Source organism: Ostrea edulis, chromosome 5 (genome assembly GCF_947568905.1).
Source record: "Ostrea edulis chromosome 5, xbOstEdul1.1, whole genome shotgun sequence".
Classification (NCBI taxonomy): Eukaryota; Metazoa; Mollusca; class Bivalvia; order Ostreida; family Ostreidae; genus Ostrea; species Ostrea edulis.
The window spans coordinates 58,482,801-58,489,171 of record NC_079168.1 but is presented as its reverse complement, the minus strand read 5'-3'; the positions used below and the strand labels follow the sequence as shown (position 1 = coordinate 58,489,171).

At 33.1% G+C, this 6,371-nt stretch overlaps 1 long non-coding RNA gene across 1 annotated transcript; it reads right to left on the bottom strand.

Annotated features, from left to right (window-relative positions):
• Window positions 1-1,641: 1,641 nt before the first annotated feature.
• On the bottom strand, window positions 1,642-5,581 carry LOC125652426 (uncharacterized). Its single transcript, XR_008802925.1, has 2 exons — window positions 4,880-5,581; window positions 1,642-4,032 (listed from the first exon to the last, which is right to left on the bottom strand). It is a non-coding gene; the product is annotated as an uncharacterized LOC125652426 (long non-coding RNA).
• Window positions 5,582-6,371: the final 790 nt, after the last annotated feature.

The following is a 6,371-nucleotide window of genomic DNA, read 5'->3' as shown; positions in this document are numbered from 1 at the left end:
AAAACATACAATAAAAACCACGTACTAAACTTCAGCTTCTTAAACCAAAGCATGATGAAAACAAGAGGCCATGGGCCACATTGCTTACTTGCATGAGCAGCAGTTCCTAGCAAGAAACAAGCTTGAGCAAAACTAATAAGATTCATACAAGCAGCTTGGTTCAGAAAAAAAAAATTCAAAGGTAACAACTAAATATTTATTAATGATCAAACTTAATTATCAAAGTTGACAACAAATTAATTAATTATCATATGCCTTTGTAGATGGGTTATAATGGCCTTCCATATTAACAAACATCTACAGATCTGATGCTTTGTGCCAAATTTGGTGCCCCATACATTCGCATGTAAAACAGTAATTAAGTTTAAAACTTTGATTCCCTATTGTGGCCTCACCCTAACCCCAGGGTCATGATTTTTACAAACTTGAATCTCTGTTATGTGAGGAAGCTTTCATGTAAATTTCAGCTTTTCTGGCCCAGTGATTCTTGAGAAGAGGATTCTTTAATGACCCCACCCTATTTTTGTGATTATCTCCCCCTTTGAAGAGGGCATGGCCCTTCATTTCAACAAACTTGAATCCCCTTCACCCAAGAATGATTTGTTCCAAGTTTGATTGAAATTGGCCCTGTTAAATTGTTCTGAAAAAGATTTTCCTATATATATCTGCATGTAAAACTTTGATCCCCTAATTTGGCCCCACCCTACCCCAAGGGCCATAATCTAAACAAATTTGAATCTGCTCTATATCAGAAAACTTTTCAGGTAAATCTCTACTCTTCTGGCCCAGTGGTTCTTTAGATGTTTTAAAGATTTTCGTTATATTCTCATGTATAACTTTGATCCTCTATGGTGGCCCCAATTAATATACCCCCAGGGGTCTATGGAGTGCCAAATTAACATAAACTAAAATAATTGAAGACATCTTCAATTATTTGAAGATATCATCAATTCATTTGATGAACGGAACAATTTCATTAAAGATCTGTTCAAATAATTAATGATATCTTCATTACAGCAGTTACTGCTGTGAATTATCGTGCGCATTAATTGAATTGATGATACCCACGGCATTTATTCTTCAGCTGAATTGATGTGTGCTTTAATTGAATTAATGATCTCTTCAAATGAATTAATGGTATCAATTAACAATTGAAGAGAGCAATAATTGATATAATGCATGCCCCTTACCAAAATATAAGCCCTCTGGCACACAGTTGCTGCAAATTTGCAGCGCATTTGCGGCAAGTTTGCCGCAACTAGTTGCGGTACATTTGCCGCAAGTATACTTTTCGTGTGCAAATTTTTCCTCTGGCACACACTTGCTGCACACTTCTGGCACACAGTGTGCGGCATACTTGTCGCAAGTATACTTTACGTATGCAAATTTTTCCTCTGGCACACAGTTTGCAGCAAACTTGCGGCACACTTCTGGTACACAGTGTGCGGCATATTTGTCGCAAGTATACTTTTCGTATGCAAATTTTTCCTCTGGCACACAGTTTGCCGCAAACTTGCGGCACACTCTTGCTGCAGACTTCTGGCACAAAGTTTGCAGCAAACTTGCGGCACACTTCTGGCACTGTCTGCTCGAAATTAAGGGATGCTATATAAACTGTCATTACAAAACAAAAACACAATAACAATTCAATTAATATAATTTCAAGAACAATGACATATCAAGTAATTAACATATTCAAAAATACTAATTAAAAAAATTATTCAAAAACAGAAATGACCGGGTTCTTGTAAAATATGTTATCTATCATAGGAACAACAGTTGAAACATACTGGGAAAATGACAAATTAAAGGTAGAATTTTTCAACAACAAAAAAGAGAAGAAAAAAAAAAGAGAAGCATTTTTAAAATGTTACATGAATATCTTCAATGTTTTTAAAACATCTATAATGAACAGGGTCTGGAAAATGTTAAGTAAAAGCTGAGTTGGTTACATAAAGTACCATGCTTAAAAATGACTAAGTTGAACTTCACCATGCACATGTAAATTTTTCAAAGAATGCCTGATCACTTCCGAAAAGACACATGAACATTTACAATGCTTCCATAACAGCTGCTCAAGGTATGAAGGATGTCAAATAAATGCTGTAAGAGGAGTTGATTACAAAAAATAGGTACCATCTATTCAGGAAATGCTTAAAAAAAAATGACAAAGTTCAACTAAATGTAATTTTTTTGAAAAAAGTCTGATCACTTTCAAAAAGACAAATGCACATCTTCAATGTGTCCATAACTACTGTACAAAGTTTGAGGAATATCAATTTAGATGTGCACGAGTTGATCACAAAAAATAGGTACCATCTATTCAAGAAATGCATAAAAATGACAAAGTTCAACTACACAATTTTTTTTTTAAAAAGTCTAATCATTTTCAAAAAGATGCATGCACATCTTCAATGTGTTCATAACAACTGTACAAAGTTTAAGGAATGTCAAGTTAGAGGTGCATGAAGATTTGATTACACAAAATAGTTACCATCTATTCAAGAAATGCTTAAAAATGACTAAGTTCAACAACGTATACATTTTTAAAAAAATGTCTTATCACTTTCAAAAACACATATGCACATCTTCAATGTGTTCAAAACAAATGTACACAGTTTGAGGAATGTCAAGTTAGAGGTATGTACGAGGAGATGATTACACAAAATAGGTACTGTCGATTAAAGAAATGCTTAAAAAATGACGAAGTTCAACTACATGTAAATTTTTCAAAAAATGTCTGATTACTTTCAAAAAGGCACATGCACATCTTCAATGTATCCCTAACAACTGTACAAAGCTTAAGGAACATCAAGTGAGAGGTGTGAAAGGAGTTGATTACACAAAGTAGGTACTATTACACGGACGCTACTGTCACTTGCCCTCCAGTTATTCACCATTTTATAAACTGTTTGCACATTGTGCAACCTGACCAAAAATATAAAATATAATTATAACAAGATGTGAGAGAAAACTTAAAGAAACTGCAACAACTTCTAATCTACAAATATTGCATTAAGCAATGTTAAAAAGTTCTCAGTGAAGTCCCACCCTGGCCATGAGAGTACATTTAATTTGGAAACTGCTGCATAAAGAATTTCTTTCAAGATCCAAGAGAAAAATATCAACCCACAGTGGCACTTTTCTGGCCTAAGGTCAGGTTGTGATTTAAATAGATTTGTGAATTTTGGCCGTTTTAGATCAATCATGTCAAATGAAGCTTTTAGAAAATAAAATCCTTCTTAAACTAGCAAGTGCTATATAAATGATGCTATAAATGCTAGAATTGTGTATACAATTAATACAAAGGAGTTAACATGATCTTATGTACATGTAATTAAGAAGGAGGTCTATCATTTGCATAACATGACTGTGCATCAATAACAACAGGTTTCGGCAACACTTGCAGACAAGAATGAAATATATTCAAAATTCACACATGTAAACTATGTACTTTTCCTCAGAAAAATCTGGAGACAATCTACATTAATTTTAAAATCAGTACTGTGAAGGACTTTATATTCTGATAAATTAATACAGACTTGTGGGCACTTAATTATCAGGGAGAACACTAAACATTTACACAAGTTTCTCCATCATAGATGAACGGGAGAATAATAGGACTATCTCCATGCTGTCTGCACCTTAGAATCAAAAACATGATTGAATTCTGGACCTTCTTCTAATCTTCCACTTGTTCAGTACTTGGTCATCACAATCACATTTTGTCCGCAACAGCTCTACTGTCCCATCCATTTGTTGTGATAAACTGTAAATAGTTTTTCGGTTAAGACAGAATGCCTTTTACTCACAAATACATGTAGCAGTCTCATCAGATTCACTTGGCAAGTGTGTATAAATTGAAATGTCATTCTTTTTTTGAAAACTAAATAACACTAAGTAACTTCATTAGTGATTTATACACATTAATCCAGGCCTGCATGTTGGAACTCTAAGATATGGCAAGTTGAAGACAGCCTATCAACACACCATCACAACTTCTGAATCTGCATGACTATCATGAAATATATTCTGAAAAAGATATAAAATTTTAAATAATTACGAGATACCATTGGCCCTCCTATATATAAGTTTGCAAGGCATCTAACATAGGAGGAATCATTCTGGGGTGTGTACATGTAATTATCGTCACCTGACACCTGGGGCCACCGATTTTCAAAGTCGAGCAATAATCAATGTTGCGTTACAGCCCATTGGACTAATAAATGCAATATCTGATGTACAACTGTTAATATCATGCTGACCCGACTTTACGTACAAATTAACTTTATTGCCAAGACAAGACCTTCAATCCATTTTAATAACGTATATGCATTGATGTAGTGACAAAATTGAGATTCCGGAGATCACATCCCTGATCATAATGCAGTTTAATTTTTCTAACTGGACATCTGGGTTCAAATCATAAGCATTTGAATAAAAAAATAATAATCAACCATTCATTAAAAAACACCATTTACTTAATAAACTAATTCAGTTTTGCAAATATCACCCGAGTAGAAAGTAAACAAAAAATAGCATAAGTATTACGGAAATAGGCCTAATTATTTGTTTCTTTTTCGGCCTTTCCCCCTCTCTCTCCATTTTTTTTAAAGTGCCTGTCCAAATGTATAAGAAGAAAAAAATCCGCGAGGGCTACGATAATGCAACTAGAAGGAGTCTAATCTCATACAAAGGAAATTTGAAAAAAAATAATTCCACATAATTTCAAAGAATTGAATATGAAGCATGTAAATTTATGAACGTAAACACTGACTTGCAAGATTTGACGCAACAACATACAATATGAGCGATCAGTTTCGTTTTGAAGAATATATCAGAGAGTTTATAACTATAAGATACACAGTAATTCACTTACTCAATGACTGGAAGATTCTCCTCAGAATATCTGCATCAACTGATTCAACTCCTGTTCTCGATTCATGTACCGGTATCACATCATGGCGCCTTTCAATATCAACTTTCGCGCTCATCATATATTGTGTGAATCCCACACCCGACGCATTGAACCCGATCTCTATTTACGATGGATAGAGCCGTAAAGCCCCATGAAGACCTACTTTGGTATACAGCTTAGATTATTCTAACTTAGTATAAATTAGCATTCCACAAACCAGAATAACGTACCTGGATAAAATCCTGATATGTAAATTATACGATATAAAGGTGAATTTTTACCACTCTCATTTGATTAATTCAACTCACAAACCCAGTATCTGAACTGTAATCGACAGATATACATGTAAATAAAGAAAAGAAATATCTCTCTCTCTCCATTTCTTTAGATATAGAAAAAATTTTCTTCACATTTTTTTCTAATTACCATATTACCCTTTGAACATCTATAATTCAGACGATGCTATATCAAAGGAAAACCATTGTAAAGTACTATGCAACCCTGTTCATGCTAGAAGGTTTTGTGAATTTTTACATGAATGTTTTGAATTGTGCACCAAAAGTAGAGTGCTATAACTACATTTAATTTTTACATGAATGTTTTGAATTGCGCACCAAAAGTAGAGTGCTATAACTATACATTTAATTTATGTAATATGCAATACTAAATTGTATACAGTCTAATATCACAGGTGCATATCAAATATATACTTGTATTTACATATATGCAAAATGAACTGTTAGTAATTAGTTTATTGTCATTATATATCTCATATTGTGTAACATGATTGTATGCCAACATGCTTGGTGAATCAATAAATAATTGCATGAAATAATTAGATTAAAATTCAGATACCTGTGCACTTACATCTTACTTTAAAGGGGCATTAGCTGTGAAAGTGATGGCAACCATTTTTTCTCTTAAAATCTCTCGATGATATTGAAATACATATGGATGACTACATGTAATAAGAACATTTATTTTGTATTATGTACAAAAACAAGAAAATTAATCCTAATAAAACTATGTTAGATAACCGCTTTTAATGTAAAGAAATATATATACGGAAGAAGTATTCACTGCACCCCAATTAAATCATTTCTCAAATAAAAACAAAAACAACAAATACATTTTGCTGACAGCATGCAAAGGTAACTAGAGAATAATTATACCTGTCTCGCAAGACAATAATATTCAATCACCAAAATCACATATTCATTTTCAAGAGGTTAAAAGGTGTTTGAAATAATTAAATACAAGTGTAATTATTACTTTAATATAAAATATCTATTATAGGGCAACTTTCATTGAATTCTGACAATATTTGGTGACCAAATGACCGCTAATTCCCATTAAGACAAGAAGATCGATGGAAGGGGGTGCGAGAAATGTTGCATATGTTCTATTATAGAAAATGTTGTGGTGGATATATTGAAATGGCTCTTTTATTCTA